The sequence below is a fragment of the Pogona vitticeps genome, chromosome 3, assembly GCF_051106095.1.
Source record: "Pogona vitticeps strain Pit_001003342236 chromosome 3, PviZW2.1, whole genome shotgun sequence".
Classification (NCBI taxonomy): domain Eukaryota; kingdom Metazoa; phylum Chordata; class Lepidosauria; order Squamata; family Agamidae; genus Pogona; species Pogona vitticeps.
Window position 1 is genome coordinate 102,012,099 of NC_135785.1, and position 18,807 is coordinate 102,030,905.

At 39.5% G+C, this 18,807-nt stretch overlaps 1 protein-coding gene and 1 long non-coding RNA gene across 16 annotated transcripts in view; one reads left to right on the forward strand and one right to left on the reverse strand.

The window, feature by feature from the left end:
- The window catches only part of LOC144588332 (uncharacterized), a 35,273-nt gene extending 33,176 nt beyond the window's left edge, over positions 1 to 2,097 (forward strand). Inside the window, exon 2 of the long non-coding RNA XR_013543843.1 lies at positions 1,654 to 2,097. This is a non-coding gene — a long non-coding RNA (uncharacterized LOC144588332). The remainder of the gene's footprint in view (positions 1 to 1,653) is intronic.
- GRID1 (glutamate ionotropic receptor delta type subunit 1) overlaps positions 1 to 18,807 on the reverse strand; it is a 911,822-nt gene that overhangs the window by 232,443 nt on the left and 660,572 nt on the right. The gene's annotated exons all lie outside the window — the stretch shown is intronic.

Sequence of the window (18,807 nt, forward strand, 5' to 3'; positions counted from 1 at the left end):
TACACTTCACATTTTAGAAGGAGAGAAAAAGGAGGGAGTAGATAACAGCCTGACACACAGTCCAGCAAATTTAGCCTCAGGTCAGCCATGACTGACGTGACTGGTAGCATGAAAGCTCACATTCTGATTTAAGTATTGGAGTTAAATAGGGTAAATGCCCTATTAAGACCAGTTACAGTAACAAGTCAATTGTGTACCAGGTTCACAAGTTAAAACAATCAATCAAACAAGCAGTTGTACATCATGTCAACTAATTTCCACTTTGGTGCCTGTGAGTTCCATTTCATTGACTATTGCTTGTATTAAGCACTTGTATACAAATCAATGTAAAGCAGTACTTTGCATATGTACATACAGGCCAAAATGCTGTTGACATAAAGTTAAGATGCAGAGCCAGATGACATCATCATCTGGTGTGGGTAATATTTAATTTACATGAACCGAAAGCTTCTTATTCACCTGTCTCAGGATCCAAGGCTCACTTTTAGCCTGAGGAAGTTTCAGTGTGGAGTAGGGGAGCTTTAATGATGGGGGGGGGGGGGGAATGTTGCCAGATCACTGCTGGCAGTCCCAATACCTCCTGGGGCTCAAGGGCCAGATTTTTGTGCCCAGCTATTCCCACAGATGGCACTGGGCCATTTTCAGCTTTTCTTTTCTTTTTTTAATGTAAACATGACACCCATAAATAGGCATTTCTGGGTTTGGAACCTTTTTTTTCACTTTTCAAAGTTGAGTGGCCTTAAGACATCACCAAAAGGCCTCCTAAGTTAAAAAAAGTCACTACTCTAGGAGCAAAAATAGGCCATTTGGGGACAGGCAATGCAACAAGGGACCAGTTTAAAAGTTGGGAGCCCTGGTTTATCCTTGGGGGTTGCAAAAATGCCCCCCCGGGGGTCATGGTACAGTGGCAAAACTACAGTACTGCAGTCAAGCCTCAGTCCGAATGTCTTCAGGTAGCTGAGTCACGGTTGACTCAGCCTTCCATCCTTCTGAGGGTAGTAAAAAGTTGCTGGGATGGGGAAGCGTTCCTTGCATAATTATGTTATAAACTGTCCAGAGAGTGGTCTAGCACTATGGAGTGGCATATGTCAAAACAACAACAAGAACATAATGCCTTGCTTTGCTTTATAAAGCCCACCTCTGCCTGGGCTACCACTTTCGGCTTCCAAGTAAGGGAACACCTCCTGCTCAAAGAGCCTATCATATAATATATATATTTGTGGATTTAGAGGTTGAGAGAAATTTTGACCATATTCTTCTGGCTCAAAGTAAATCTAAGCAAGATTTGTCACTGTTCTTAATGGAGGTTTCCATTCAATTACAGAGCCTAGTTAAATTGACAATATATCTCGGAATATGCAGTGGCATTAACAAAAGCAATTTATAATCATGTGGTAGTCACATGGTCTTAGAATGTCATGAGTTCTGCCGAAGAAGATCCAGAATCTGAAGGGTTAATTACAGCTGAGGAGAATGCTGGGCAATCAGAATCGCAGACAGCTGAATCACCACCAGGTTCTCCTCCCCCAGTAGCCAGAGTGAAGGAGAAGCTTGGCAAGGACTCATGATACGAAAATCCGAAGCCTGCACGAATGCTTTCTATAGGAACATCAGGTCGACCAGCCCTGGGTTTTAGCAGGATGAGGTGTTTAGATCAGTGGTTCTTAACCTTTTTGAAAGAAACGCCCCCTTGAGCCATTGAGGAAGTTATCATCGCCCCCCTCCCCATGGTGATGATATCTTTTTATTTATTTATTTATTTATTTATTTATTTATTTATTTATTTATTTATTTATTTATTTATTTATTTATTACACTTAAGTCCAATGACCCCTGAAAACAAAATTCAATTCCAAGAAAATAAAATGCCCCAAAAAAGTAACATTTAATGATTTAGTTGCAAGCAAATTTTAAGACGCAAAAAGAAATATAAAAAAGGGCATTAAAAACAAACTGCAATGCAGGAACTAAAACTTTCAAGACAAAAACTCTGAAACTAAATTAAGATTGGAGGAAAATATATATTCATGTACACTGTAAAAAGGCTGTAGCCATCTTCACAGGTTTGGCTTGCTCCAGCGCCCCCCTACTGCCCCCCTTCTGCTCCAGCGCCCCCACACCGCCCCTTTTCGTTCTACTGCCCCCCTGAAAAATGAAATCGCCCCCTGGGGGGCATTATCGCCCACGTTAAGAACCACTGGTTTAGATGACTGCTGTTGCTATAAAATCTGCACCCAGAGGCTTGCAAGTTTGTGGAAGCAACAAGTCAAACACTTTGGCTTGCATCCACGATCCTGCTTATCCTGGACCTTGTTCTCTGGGCCCCTGGCTTTGGACTTTGCTGACTATAGTTTGTGTTTTGGCTTTGGCGTTTTGGTATTTGCGTTGCATCTTCTGGACTTCTGATATTGGACTGGTTTATTGGACTGTTGCTTGTTGAAACCCCATGGAAACGTGACATAGAGTCACAAAGACCACATGATTACCACACGAGCAAATGCTCCTCTGGGTAGTAGCAAGATGGGGAGGCAAGGGAAAGAGACACTGCGAGACCACTGTTGCTGCTGCTGGCACCTCCAACTTGCCTTTTCCTTCCTGGTGTTTTAAGAGTTCACTTGGAGAAGCTTTGGTTTCGCTTTTGAGTCAGACTGATAAGATCAACCCGCCGCCGCTTTTCTTCTTTCAGCCAAATATTTTCATTCTTATTTTCAGCTTAATGAGGCTGTTTCATAAATCAGAGGCTTTGGCTTACTTGTTATATATTATTAGTTTATATTGATTGCTCTCCTCTTCCCCGGTAAAGGGTTCCTCGTGGCTCAGTGCCAAAAATGGCGCCCGCTCCAGTCCGTGCACGGTGATTTCTTCAGAAGGAAAAAGTCTGGGTCTGCCTCCCATTCTTCTCCTTCTGCCGCTCACCATCTGCTTCAGAGAGACTTCTAGACTCTCCTTTGATACCCATTTTAAAAGGGGGATCCCGTACCGGAGGGTTCCAGTTTTCCCAGAGAGCTCTTCTCTGGAGTTGCTGGCAGCACCGCAACAAAGCCCCGCCTCCAACTTGCCTTTTCCTTCCAAGAGGTGACAGTGAAGCCCAGCCCCAGCCTCAACAGAGAACAGGCAGGCTCTGCCTGCCCGCTGAACAGCTAATCAGCATACTGCCAAACATTTGACCAGCAGGCCCTATGAAGAGGAGAGCAAAGGTCTGGTTTTGTTTTCGTTTTCTTTTAATTATTGCTATCTGCATTGTATCAGAAATCAGCAATTAAACGCAACTACAACAGGGACAAGTGGCTGTGAGAGTCAGCCAGTGGGAAGGCTTCTTTAAATTAACGCAGACAGAAGCATTCACATATGCGGAATCGATTTCAGAGAATCAATTCCACATCTGTCTTAAAATAAATGAACCACTGGGGGGGGGTAAAAAAAAACTAGCGGCCAGTCAAAAAACACATGATTCGCTATCAAATTAATGTACATTGTGTATTCACTCATATTTAAATCATCCTAAAACATGCTAAACCCATTTTAAACAGAGTTCTTTTGAGTTCTAATGGGATCGGTTTCTTAGATGGGTTATAGTCTTCCTGAAGAACTGCCTTGTGTCCCTTCATTCGGAGAAGGTGGGGGATATAAATAAAGTAACTTTAAAAAAAAAGATCCAAGTATGTAGCTTAGGAGTTCTGAGAGATCTTCAACAACAGCAGCATAAAAACTGTAATAAAAATAATCAAGCCCACAAGGCACTGAAGTACAGATTCTCTTGTTACCCTCTAAACGGAAATCATGCAGTCAAAGCTACCAGTGCTGATTCCAGGTCCTACCCACGCAAGCTAGAACTAGAAAGCGATGAAGATGAAATGAGACCTACACAACCCACACTCAAAAGGTCATAATGCAGACATCGTTCAGAACAAGCCTTTTAGCTCTTCATTCTGCAAGGTGTAAACCCATTCCCAGAAATAATATGGTGGGGCCACGAAAGAACAAAGAAACATCTACAGAAATTGCAGGGTTCACATACACCAGTCATCTCACTCTAAAGTATATTTCCTAGGAAGTGTGTGCAAGAACAGAGCATGGTGGGAAATCTCCCCAACTACAGGTTTATTGGTTACTTTCCACTTAAAAGCTATTCCACCACTTTGGCAAAATGAGATATCTCAGGTCTATATTCTATGTCAACTATCAATTCTTGGAGGGCAACATGCTGTGCTCAAAACATCACCTCCCCTAACCTCCCACCATCCTAATTGTCTTCTGTTTCTCTTCATTAGCTCCATTTGGCATCTTTCCGTGTAATCCATATATCAGGCCTTTTTCCCCCTTGACTGATTCCCTTCTGCCTCTTTAAAGTTGGGCAATACTTACAGTTGTTTATAGTGAGTAACACCTCCCAGATATGACTGTGATCTAAACGAAAAGGGGTTTGGCATCTGAGATATCATTTTGCCATCTACAGTATTTACATTTTGTAAGAGCTACGTAGTCTAGTAAAAATTTAAGCAGCACTTTGTTCATTTTCTTTTTAATAGCTAAAGCTTAAGATTTACTATTACTACACAGACTGTATACCTTTTATGACATTTCCTACAGATAAAATATAGTACCTGATTGTCCTATGTTTTTTAAAGAGGAAAATCTAAAGGCAAACCTATTTCTCAGTAATCACCTTTGTTATGTTTCAAATTATGTTATTCTCCACTTACGAATATACAGTGAAAAAGATGAATTAGGGATTTGAAATGGGTGTGTGAAACTGACAAACATGAACTGAAATGTAATATGTTGGGGGGGGGGTGTTTATACAGACCAATACATATTCCTACATACATTCTACTGGTGATAATTCTATCTATGTACATTACTTAAATTTCTTTTCTGACATGTGCCATAGTCAAAGCTGATTATGCACTGTCTTCATTATGCTGTTCTATCTCTTGACATCGTTTCACAGATACGACCATTGTGTTCTTCTAAAAAAAATCACTAGTTTTAGGTTTAAGGGACAGATCGGGATCCAAAGAATGCTCATAAAAGGCTTTTATCTTGTCTTCTTTCAGTAAGTGCTGTTCTGTACTTTAGCCGATAATGTGGAAAGTTCTTGGAAGGTGGTGAAAAGAAAGAAAATATGACATTGGGTTATTACTTATGCCAATAAATGTCTTTACAGCTTCCCCAAACAGCACCTCAAATTCTAGAATACATTCCTTTCTATGTCCTTCTCTACATTTTTCAACAAACTTGTCTCAGAGTTGAGGCATACCATTTTTATTATTTTCTCTCTCTCTCTCTCTCTCTCTCTCTCTCTCACACACACACACACACACACACACACACACACACACACACACACACACACACACACTCTCCTTCCTCCTTAAAAATACTATTCAAAAAGAAAGAAAGAAAAAAGGGAGAAAAGGGGAAAAAATAATAAAATTGGGCATGTTCAAATCCCTAAGCTTATCCAAAGTACCTATCTCTGTTCTAGTCTTACACAATATTTTTCTTCCTTCCACTTTGTTGAATAGACTCCCAGTTTTCAGCTGCTTCTTCTCTCTTTAGGCAACATATTCATTTCCACAGTTTTAACTTACTCAGCAATCATGTCCATGCTTGATTGAAGGTAATCTTTTAAAAGTCAATATGTGTACAACAACACCAGGCACCTTGCTAGTGCTTCAGAAATATTATGAATCCCATTGTAATCCAGAAGTCTCTATACAAAGAATTTCCTGGCTAATATATTGGAGTTAAGTCAGAAAACTACTTCTCAGTATTAGAGCTGGAGTGTATGCCAAATGTCAATTTCCCATCATTCAACTGGCAATGTCCTTTCTCTCCAATATGCTATTATTCCTTTGCCTATGACCCATCCACTTAATGAAGTGAAATTAATTTACAGTAATAGGAAATTTTCAGAGCCACAATCTACAGGAAAGCACAAGGTTTAATATGGAATGAACAAATGGCCTTTTCATGCAAGAGCGGCCACAAGCACTGTAAGGAAATTTGAAAGGATGTCATACCTTTAAAAGCAGAGACAGTAAGAGCTGAGATAATGCACAGTAATAAATAAGACAAATTGCCATATATATTATTGGAGCTGAAAGCAACGATGCAAATTTAAACTGACTTTCAAAATGTAAAGCAATTATATCCTGTTGAATCTGTTTTTATCTTCTCCTTTGGGCAAGTACATGCAGTACTTTTTCTGTTTACAGTATCCTTCAGCATATGTTTGGCATGGTGGAAGCTGGAAAAGGTCTTCCGTTGCTTGCTGGGGGATCTTGAGAGTAGAAGTCTCAAGAAACATATTTTCGAGCTCCATGTGCAAACCAGGCCATCACAGAAAGTAGACATAGCCATTTCTATAGTGTAAACGAAATGTAGGGCTTAATATTCTTCCAAATCCTGATTTGAACATCCTGGCAACCATTGTCAATCCCCAAACTTTCATCAAATCCTGGTAAAAGTTATACGAACAATCCCAACAATCTCATGTAATCTTGAGTCACTGGTGTTCTATAATCTATACTAATAAAGTCTCAGTCTGTCCATCCATCTGTCAGAACTATAAAGCCTAGACACCTGAAACATGACGATTCTACTAAGAGAATCCTGACAATATGTTTCACAGAACTATTTTCTTCAACAAGGGAGTAATTAATTTTAATTCATTAAAAATTCTTCTTTAGCTCGTAGTATTACATAGCTCAGATGACCCTTGGAGTAAGAGGGATCCTCAACAGTAGAGTCCTCCAGAAGAGCAAAAAGGCTTGATATTTAGTCCAAGATATGTGCAATTAGTTCTGGATATAGCAGAATCAGTACAGGAGGCCCATGAAAAAGAAAAAAAGTGGTGAAAAAAAGAAGGATTCATGATGGTACACAAAACACCTGGGCTGCAGTTGTCTAGCTCTGCATGCAAAGAAACTAACACATACACACAAGGGGGGGGGGAGAGAGAATTTTATTTCTTATCTATAAAATAATTTTGAAAGGAATATTTCAAATATTATGAGGGAAAACATTAATGGTGTTTATGCTGCTCAATCTGTGTGCATAGCTTACTTCATGACTTGCAAATGAGTAAATAACTGGCCCACATGGATACCTAGATTTGAAGAATCAAAAAAATAAAAAGAAAAAAATAAATAAAAAGGATTCTCCAAAAGAAAGAGACTCCTGAAGCCTGGTAAATTTGAAGCAGAAGACTTAGAGGGTAGAAAGGATGAGAGAGCTCCAGATTGCAGGAATGAGAAGCAAAGGAAGTGCAGCAAAATAGGACTGACAACAGGCTGAAGGGTTTTGAACAGAGGCAAGGTGGTACTTTTGCTAGTATTTCACTATTTTAACATCACAACTCCCTTAAATTCTCATGATTCTCACACCAAAAGGCATGGGGTGGATATTTCCATGCATATAGTACTCATTCTTTTTTTGTAGAATGATTCTTATGTATCAGTGCCCTTTGAGGAAGAGTCTATGATCAAGGATCCAATTTTTCCAGCTTACAATTCATGTCTTGCAGTCTATTTCCATGTCTTACTACTCAAATGCTCAAAACATAATAACAAAGGCTTAGTTCCAACTTGCTATTGCATCACTGCAATGCTCTTTTGTACACACAGGGCACTTCCTCAATTTCCACCTTCTTCCCTCTCCCATTTCAGTCTTCCGCAGTGTATCTAACAGTTCATCATTAGTAACTTAAAGGAGCCGGATGGTTCTTGCGATCTGCCAATTTACACAGAGAATTTTCGAAAACTTAATAGCATCCATGTTTGTCACAATGGGAAAAAAACTGAATGAAGATCTTCCTGAATACCAGCATTACCTACAGCTACTGTATCTCTGTTCTTTGTCAATACCTCTTGACTTTTGTTACTTAGGGTGCTTATTTCACAAGAGGTGCCATGAAATTTCACCTAATGTGAAATCTGAAAGAGATTTCCAAGTCGGCACTTAAGAGAACCTTAGAGAAATTTCAGAAGACAAAAGCAGCTCTTCAAAAGGCTATTACTCATCTAAAGCAAAATCAGAAGTACCTTTGAGAGCCCCTTTTGAGGCAAAACAACAACAGAAACAAATAAATGAGAAAGAAAAAAGCCTAGGATTTTCAAAAGAGCCCGAAGAATTTTTATAGAACATATGACATTTCTCTAGAGAATCTCACAGTACCTTTTGAAAAAGAAAAACACAAACCGAAGCCAGGAAAACATCACTGCGTATCAGATGATAACTATAGCACAGAAAACATGAATAAGAGATGCTCCACAACAGACATAAATTTGTAGTCCTACATACTTCTAGTTTTCTTTCCTAGAACGAAGACAATGGCATACTCATTTCTACACAAATTCTTCTTAGAATAAGATCATAAGTACCACATCTAAGGTTTTTTTTTAAAAAAAGAACATATCCTCATTCTGGTATTTGTTTGTTTGTTTCAGTTTTTATCCCACCCATCTAGTGGCCAGGCCACTACTCTTGGCAACATACAATCAGGAAATCAGCATAAACATAAGCTAAAATTCAACAATCACATCAGTTAAGAAATTAAACAAAAAACCTTCCCAACCTAACTATATAATGAATTCTAAACTAAGATAAATGTTTCCCATAGCCTTAATGCTGCTTCCTTGTCCTGAATGTCAGCCTATCTTAATTTTCTCTTTCACATTTTCTGTAACCTTTCCAAGTCATAATTAAGAAGCAAGACTTCCAAGTTAATTCGCCAAAAACAAGTGGAAGAAAATGGTTCAAAATGCGTAAAAAATAAATTCAAACATTTTTTGAATAATCTTTCTGGTGACACTTAAAATACCTCGGTAATATTTTGAACAACAGAGCTTTGAAAACTCACAGAACGAAGAAATATTTAGAATATAGCTTTATTATTCTTTTTTTTTAAAAAAATTAAATGCAAACATATTGTAACAAAAGAACAACAAACAGAACAACAAACAAATAAACAAATAAAATACAATAATTATACACAAACAAAACTGAAACAGAGTGCTTCCCCCCCCCCCGGGATCAATAGAGGACTAGACCTTTTCCTTTATTTCAAAATTGTAACATTTCTTGCAATGGTGCTCTTCCCCTCCCCTTAATTAATGCATAATCAATAAAATTTCCCCAAAATTCTGCAAAAGTATGCCTTTTAAGCACTCCTTTTTTACTTTAATATTGCGTATTAATTTGTCATTAATAGCTATATTCCATACCTCTGTCTACCATTCACTTAATTGAAAATTATGGTTTTTTTCCAGTACTTGGCTATAACTAATCTAGCAGCTATTACTAAATTAGAAATTAATTCTATAATTAGTTGCCCAATATTATTCCACCATATCAAATATTGATAGATGTGTCATTTTAGGACATTGACATTTGTTTGGTTATTTCTCCAAATACCATTTGCCAAAATTTCATCACACTGTTGCGTTCTCACCATATATGAAAATATGTGCTGGTTTTCTGGCATCCCCTCCAGCACAACATAGAGTAATTTTTATTTATTTGATTTAGTTTCACTGGAGTTAGGTACCATTGCCAAACAATCTTATAAAAATTCTCTTTAATTCTTATAGACATGGATTTCACTGTTCTTACATCCCATATTTTCTTCCATCTCTCAGTATTTATCACTACCCTCATATCATGTTCCCATAAAACTCTCAGAGGATCCTGTTGATCCTCTGCTTCAATTAATATTTTGTAAATTTTACTTACTATACCTTCCAATGCTTCATTTTCTGCTAGATTTTCCTTTTGTAATAACATTTCCTCAAATTTTGTAACTTCCCTATATTTACCATTTTTCTTTTGTCCAACTCTCTGATTGCAAGACATTGAACTACAACAATTTCTCTCATCCTAATATGTTTTATTATTTGCTCTTTACTCTAGTTCCTATTTGCACGGTCTAGATGTCATGGTCTTACGAAAAACTGACCTCCGACTGGGACACAAGGTCTACAGAAAACCCACCCACACAGACCGGTGCCTACACAAAAACTACAACCACCACCTACAGCAAAAAAGAGGCATAATCAAAACACTGGTAGACCGTGCAAATCGGAACTGTGAAGCTCAGTTTCTCAGCACTGAACTCAACCACGTGAATTGGGCCCTACAGGCAAATGGCTACTCCAAAAATGAAATCACAAGAGCCATCAAACCAAGAAAAAGACAACACCGAACTGAAGAAGAAAAACAGCCACCCACAAATAAAGTATTTCTGCCATACATCAAAGGGGTCATGGACCGCATGGGGAAACTTTTGAAAAAACACAACCTACAAACAGTATTCAAGCCCACCACAAAAATACAACAAGTGTTACAGTCAGCAAAGGACAGAAGGGACCCACTCACCACTGCAGGTGTATACCGGATACCTTGCAGTTGTGGCCAGGTATATATTGGAACCACAAAACGAAGCAGCCACACCAGAATCAAAGAACATGAGAGACACTGCAGACTAAAACAACCAGAAAAATCTGCAGTAGCTGAACATGCCCTAAAACAAACTGAACATGAAATTCTATTTCAAAATACTGAAATACTGGACAACACCAGCAATCATTACGTCAGACTGCACAGGGAAGCCATTGAAATCCACAAGCACCAGCAGAACTTCAACAAAAAAGAGGAAAGTGTGAAGCTCAACAAAACTTGGCTCCCAGCTCTCTAAAATACAGCGTGCGAAAGGTCAATGAACTCCACCCAGCCACAAGGATAGGGGATCACTACACACAAAAGACCAGCTAACGACAACCATCAACCACAGTGACAGATAATCTCTTCTCTTTAGCACAACAATACACCCACAACAAGACACACTAATCACCCATCTACAGAAGACAAAGCCTATCTCACAGCCATAAATACTGCACTTCCAAGCCAACTACACCAGAGTACAGAGTGCTGTCCTCTGAAGATGCCAGCCACAGAGACTGGAGAAACGTTAGGAAGAACAACCTTCCGAACACGGCCAAAGAGACCAAAAAACCCACAACATCCATCAATTTTGCTTTCTAGCAGTTCCACCGCCTTCTGCAGTTGATGATAATGCACTCTCAATATGTTAATAAACATATGAGTTAAGCATGAGGATTCCTGTTCTATCCCCATCCCAATTTGTCTTTTTTTCTTCGTTTGATGCTATGCAAACTCTAGATATGACTCTCTTACATCAAAAGAGACAGCCTTGTCTTACTGCAGCACAGGCCAGTCGTCATCTTTTTTTGAGCCACTTATTAATGCCACCATAACAGCATAAAGCTCTGCTAGTGTGCTACTGCCTGCAAAGGATGCCCAATCCATCAAAACAGGCAGCATGTTCAAGAGAAACTGTCATCTGAAAGGACACTTGATAGGTAGAGATGGAAACGAATTTAATTGGATTTGCCTGTTTTTATGAACATAGCATTTTCACACCTTTTCAGACTATTTGTCAGAACCCAATTCAATCTCTCTCTCTTTCTCTCTCTCTCTCTCACACACACACACACAAATACAGAGAGAGAGAGAGAGAGATACAGAGAGAGAGGTTACTGCCATGTTGGTTGGGGGATTCTGTAATCTGAAAAATATATATAATGGATCCTGAGTTCCTTCCAAAGCCCAAATGATTGGTAAAATGCTAACTGTTCTTCTGCTGCTTGTCCAATGGTTTCCAAACTATATTTGGAAGAACCTTGGGATTTATCAGAAATTTACCAAGCTTAGAAGATGAACAAGTAATCAATGATAAACACAATTGGCAGGCTACAAGAATGCCATCTACTGTGTGCAGTTACAAGTGTACACTGCCTAACTTTTAAGGTACATTCTCTGTTAATGTGAAGTAGCAGTGAGGCTGCCTATGGAAATTAAGCATGCATCAAATAATGTTTTCCAAAACCTTCTGTGCCTTGCAATATTCAATGAACATTAGAAAAGGGTGTGTGGGTTCCTCAGCTGACCACTTCAGGCAGAGAAAGAATTAGTAAGTCACTGTAGTAAGCAATGCCATGTAAATGCCAGCCTGCTACTATTGACAGCCTAGGCCTAAGGCAGAAAGAAGCATATGTAGTAACAGCGACTGTTTCAAATACTCCAAAGTTCTAATTCCTGAGAAGCATAAATTGTCCGAAGTGTTTTATATATTTTGATACACTGAAGCCTGCAGTGAGCTAATGGAAGGAAGTCAGCCAAGCAGACCGTGTGTCAAAAAATATTAACAAATGTTATCAAGAAGTATTAGAACTCATTAGTTTCCTCTTCCCTCATTCTCTACAGGCTCTCTAGTATCTTACTGCAAGCGAAAATATAGATTTTATTATTGTTTTTAGCTGCTTCACAAAGTAATGCAATTTTGCAAAACAGTTTGCAAAAAACAATGTCACGGCAATCTTCCCCCAGGCCATCAGTTTGTGAGACTTTTAACTTTCATCAGGAAACATTACTGATCTGGAATTCAGGTAGGGATGTTCATAATTTGGGAAGCACCAACACCCATTTGGCACATGGAGCATCTAAACCAGCTTGTATTTCCTTTTGCTAAAAGACTCTTTACATGGATAGCTCTTAAAGCTACTGTTCAACTGTCCAACTTCAAAGTAGGAACTGGACATTTGAATGCTCTCCTTTGAGTAAACAAGGACATGTCGGCATAGCATTCAAACTTGCATTCATTACTCATTTGTCACTCGGTCTGAACACATTTGGCCCAGACCCTGTTCTATTCATTTCTCGTGTTAAAAAATGTGCAGGTTTGTTAAAAAAAATGAAAAGAGCTCTGCTCGACATCATAACAGACAAAACGTGGACCATAGTCCAAAGTGATGCAATGAAGGTCTTCATTCTTTGACCAAGAACTTGCAGTATAACAAATTATTGACTTTCCCAAATGTTACTACATATGTTGTCACATTTTAAAGCCACCTTGATGTATAGTGTTTTTCTCCATTAGAAATTCCCTTGTAACCAGCAAATCTGATGCAGCTGATCTCGCTAAGATATCTGAGAGGAATCTCATTCAAAATAAGAAGGGTTTTCCTGACGGGTCTCCAAGAAAGCTGACATTAATGGAGAAAGTTTACTCACACATCCTTCCATGTCCCCCATGAAATAGATCTTGTGGGTGTCATAGGGGAGGCGACCAGCAGGACTGAGAACTAGAAGAAATCGATTGGGGTAGGCAGCACCGGCGTTTAGTGCCTCTGTGTGTCCAGAGGGAATGTCCAGTCCTGAGCATGTTGTCTTTTCCCATTCAGCTCTGTTCAGGCCCTGTGCAGTTTCCCACCTCCACAAAAATAGCTATGCTTGGGAAACAAGAGCTGGAAAGAAGGAGCGCTTAGTGACAAGCACATTATAAGCTGGAACTAAATTTCAGAGGAATCCATTGGTCACAGCTCAAAATAGATGTGGAGATTCCTGACATTGCCATTTCCCTTTCCAGACATTTGAGGCACCACCGATTATATATTCCAATGTGTGTACTCTCAAAACATTAGCATGCTCAACTGGAGTTATTCCAAGGACACTGTATAAGACTGCATTTTAAGAGCAATCTTTTTGAAATTTAGTATATAAGAATGACAAATACTCTGCTTTTCATGAATACCAACCAGAAAAACTGGGAATAACAGAGCCCTAGAATGTGCAAGGTGGCGGCGCTGTGCAAAATAACAATTCTTAAGCTAAATACTATGCTTCTCAACGCTGTTCTTACCCATTTGCTGCATTTCATCTTGCACATGGGAGTCAGCTGTTTAACTGCAGCAAAGAAGCCCATGAAAGAACTCTGCCAGTTCTTATTGTTTACAGGGAGGGGAGACATTGGGGAGTCTTTTGTCTGGCTTTGGACGGAAGAATTTAAGGGCCTGCGTAGGGGACAAGGCTGTCAAAGCCTCCATTACTGCCCTCTGTGGAGTGAATGGAGAAGGAGAGCATTTTGCTAGGTCTGAAAAGTGAGAGGCTGAAGGACACAAAGCCTTGCCAAAAATGTTATTGTTCATATTAGGTTGACAGGAGATGGAAAACCTTTTGCACATAACTCAGTTCACACAAAGCAAGCCAGTGGCTGGAAACAATGCCACTGCTCCTTCAGCCCATGTTCCATTCAAAATATAGGCACAGTTACAAATTAGTTGTCATCAAAGGAAAAAATTATTGACATTTAAGTTGTACAAATAATGTGGTTGCATCGAACTCTCACAATGCTGAAAACTTGAGTTCTGTTCCTCCTGGTTTTTTGAATGCAACCTTATTGTTACAATATTAATAGCTATAAGTAAAGAGCACGCATTGGGGGGGGACCATACAATTGTTAACAAACTTTGCTGTAATTGAATGTAAGAATGGGTGCACATGAGATGAATAAAGCTGCTTATTTGAAGAAATGATTATGATTACAGCTGATTGAACTCTTAACCACTTATTCTCTATTCTATTCTGGCTCATGCTGATGCTGCATGTTATTTCATCAGAGAGTTCTGCAGTTGTTTTCTCTGAAATTAGCTAGTTGCTTCAATTAGTAAGTGGTCAGCAGGCAGCAACATCAAACGGAACAGCTCTGGCACAAGTCCCCAAGACTGCATCTGTGTACATTTTTCAGAGAGGCCACCTGGAATTTGAATCAAACCACACCTACCTTCTTCCTATCTAACCATTTGTGGGTCTTTTTTTCACTCTGTTGGCCCCTGCTGTGCCTGCTGTAGGTACACTTTTCCACAGTTTATGAAAAAGAAAATGGAAAAAGAAAAGAGAAACAAATACAAAAAAGGGAAAGGGAAAGCTGAGGGGGGGGGACTGCTGTTCTGAGCAAGGAATAAAATGCTCACAAATGAAAGGTAAAGAATTCAGAATATATATTTATTTATGCTTCCCATATCAGCTGAAAGAAGAGAGCCAAATAATGCCTTTCTCTGTATGTAAACAGTTCTGCTTTCTAGCAACACTGAATGTTCACTTTAGCCCTTAGGTGAATAGCTGTGTTTCAGCCAAACTACATGTGATGTAAGAACTTTGTGATTGGACATATTGATTAAATAAAAACGAGAAACACTTAGAAGCTATGAGGGAACAAGTTTGGACTGGGACAATAGCACTGGGAAATGAGCGCTTCTTCACAACTGAGTGAGAACAGGAGAAGACTAAATCAGATGGCACATGGATATGTATGGGAAGAGACAAGAGATCAATACGTCCCTTGTCAGGTGAAGATTTAAGGTCCCCAGTACCACTAATTCTGTCTTCAGTTCATTTCTGACCACTTTTTTTGAAGGCAAATCATTAGCTGCATAATGAACATAAGCTTCTTGTTAGAGCTTCTTGTCTAGAGCTTCTTGTCTAGAATTCTAGACCAAGAGTTGAGACCATTCTTCTAGTCTTGCCTCTTAGGGTCAAACTATATATTACAGATAACACATCAGTGGTCATAAATCATGTTAGTATTTAAGAGATGCTTCAAGCAGTCTTCCATGTCTTACTGACAAAGGAAGACCAATCACAAAATGAAGCAAGCTAATATGCGAGTTATGGGTGGTGAGGAAAGCTCTTACTGTGACAGTCAGACTTAAGGAGTTCCCTCTTCTATTCACGAGTCATCCAGAAATTAGTCACCCAGCATTACCTGGGCACTCCTTGTTGCTGCCAGAGCAGGGGTCCTCAAGGACAATCAAATGGGCATAGCAATGGTGGCACCCATACATAACCGATGGAGCCGGAAATAGCCAGGTGAATAGCAAGGAGCCCCCTCCCCATTGGCCACCTACTGGTCAGTGCAACAGAGGGAGGAATCCAAAAGTTAAGAGTGATGAAGGAACAGACCACAGGGTTGTAGTTTTCAATCTGGTCTGCTTGCCTGGCATAAAAGCAGAGCACTAGGCTCTGGTGGGGTCAGTCTGCAGCCAGAAAGTTTCCTGTTCCCCTCTCCCTAATTTGGTGATGGGTTTTTTCCCCCTTGGTGTATCACGTGTTCTGTTCTGGAAAAAAAATTGTCACAATTTTGTTGGTGATTTGTGGCATTGGGATTGGATCCAGGTGGTGTGAAAGGTAACAAGCAAGAGCCCTGGGCACCCATGACAGTTAGAAATCTCCCTCCCAAGACTCAGGACAGGACCACGGTCTGGTCCAGCCAGGGGGACTTGTAGGCCCAGCCCCACCCTCAGGTGAAGAGAGGTAAGTAATCCGTGTCGTCTTCAGAGGACTGGTGCTCCTAGTGCAACTTTCAGTAGCTGCTGAAGAAGATGGTGGTAAGTATCCAGGAGGCAAGTAGGACTCACAATGCAATGGATGGAACCCCCCAGTGCTAAGCCAAAGATTGCTGCTGTGACCAATAAAGACGTGGCCTTTTTCTCTCCAACAAATTACATGCTGTGTTCTTATAAGGGGTGGGGTTTTAAAAGGGACAGCTGGAGGGAGAACTAAGCAATAGGACAGCAACATAAAGAGCCGAAGTTCTGTCACTTAAGCCCACCAACATAATTTCAGCACTAGAATCACTCCCCCAAGAATTTCAATGGAGAAATTCTCCACTGTCAGAAGTCAGTGCTGTCTTTCTGTTGTCACGCAGCAGCCATTTGACTCAAAGCATGACTAGACAAACAAGCACTAACTTCTTAACTTGCAGTAATTTGCCACTCAAATGCATGCTGTTGGAGTTCCACCAAGTCAAGTGCATAACATGACTGAGGCCACAGGTTGGGACCTTATAATTTCTATATATGTCCAATGGCTAGAAAAGAATCCTTCACTGTCCTTGGGTTGATATATTTCTTGCACGTGAACTCCACTCTATCCCTCAGTGGCTTAGATCACCACAATTTTGGCTTTCCAATTTTGTTTTTGAGACATGTAGATCATGTTTGGTTGAGAGACCATAACTGGTCCCAAGTTGCCCATGATGGTGATGGCTTGGCAGAGATTTGAACTGATGCCCCTAATTTCTGAGTCCATGGGTGAAAGAAGAGTCTAAACCGTTTCATGAATCCAGTGCCATCACATTCAACCCCTTGCTCAATGCTAGAGCTTAGTATTAATGAACTGAATATTATTACCTATAGCACATAATTTTTATTTAATAGTACTGTCAACGTTTCCCCCTTCATAGAGTAATGAAACAAGTAACAATACTACATTTTTGTGTAAAAAATAGCATTTTCTTGTTACTCCTAAGACAGTTAAGTCAAAGTAAAAACAAAGTTGATTTGAAGGTGAACTCAGTGTGGTCATTTGTTGCATTTTTAGTTTATTTATTTTTAAAGTGACTATTGAAAAGTTGCAAGGTGGCAACAAACAATGAAACAAGCTACCATTTTGACAATTTGCTATGCCAAACTTATAAAAATAGGAAGTGATGAACTGCTAAGAAACATAGATTTCCAAGGTCTGCTCGGCCAATTTTCCTGAAGCATTAATGCTTAGGTCTTGAAAACATCACTGAAAATGCACAGGGAACAAGGCAAACATCTTTATTGTTTATAATGTCAATCCGCTTCTTTTGAAGCATGCATTTGGGGAAAACAAGTTTGGGTATTGTCCAGATTAGAAACACCTTGACATTTTCATAAGAAAACAAATCAAATTCAAGGAAAATGCTTATTTTTCATGCTCTGGCATATAACTGTTTCTTTCTCTCTTTTTATTTATTCACAAAATGATAATGTGAATGAGTTTCAAAGCTTTTCAGGCTTAACTATTTTTTTCTTCAGTTGGCTGCAAACAGTATACTCTTCATCTGAACAGCAAGGGGGGCACTTTTAAAAAATTCACAGCTAATGACTCATAATATTAAATCTAAAATCAAGGGTATTTTCTGAGAGTGCTATTAGGTTCTGAAGCTTTCTATGCAGTCCAATTTAATCTCCTCTTAATACTACAATTGAACTGCATTGCCCAGCTCCTTATGATTTTTGTGAAATAAATATTAGTACAAAATGATATATTGAATTTTATTAGCATTGGATGCTTTGCTTCCTACTATTTTTTCTCTGTACCTTGACATTTTGTTACAAGTCACAATTATTCTATTGAACATGGCAACAAAGCAAAGCAAAATGAAAAAAGGGAGGGGACAAGATTATTTTTAAAAAAATGAATAGGCTTAGTGCAAAACTATTAAATACATGCATATCCATGTAAATGCATATAATGGGCAAAATGCACCCGTTCCTGGAGTAGTCCGATCTGTCCATGGTGACACATGCCTTAGTTACATCCTGGCTGGACTGCTATAATGCATTCTACATGGGGCTGCCTATGAAAGGTATCAGGCAACTTCAGTGCGCCCAAAATACAGCAGCCAGATCGCTAACAGGAGCTGTTTACAGGGATCATATACCCCACCCCGTTTCAGCAGCCACACTGGCTGCTAATCTGTTTCCAGGCAGAATTCAAAGTGTTCTTTCTAACCAATAAAGCTCTAAACAACTCAGTCCCAAGCTATCTCAGGGACTGCACCTCCTTTTATGAGTCTCCTTGAGTGTTAAGATTATCAGGAGAGGCCTTTCTTTCACTCCCACCACTTTAACAGGTATGCTTGGTAGGGACATGAGAGAGGCCTTTTTCTGTTGCTGCTCACAGACTTTGGAACTTCCTCCCATAGGAGGCCAGGCTGGCTCCATTTCTATTGTCCTTCTGCAAGCAGATGGAGACCTGTCTCTTCAGGCTTGCCTGAGTAGGAATTTTTTTTAATGGATTGTTGCACCTTTACTGCTTTGAATGTGTTTTGGTGTTGCTTATGTTTTTCAGTATGTTATTTGATTCTTTTTAGGATTTATATACTCACTGTTTTTAGCTTTAATACGTCTTTTA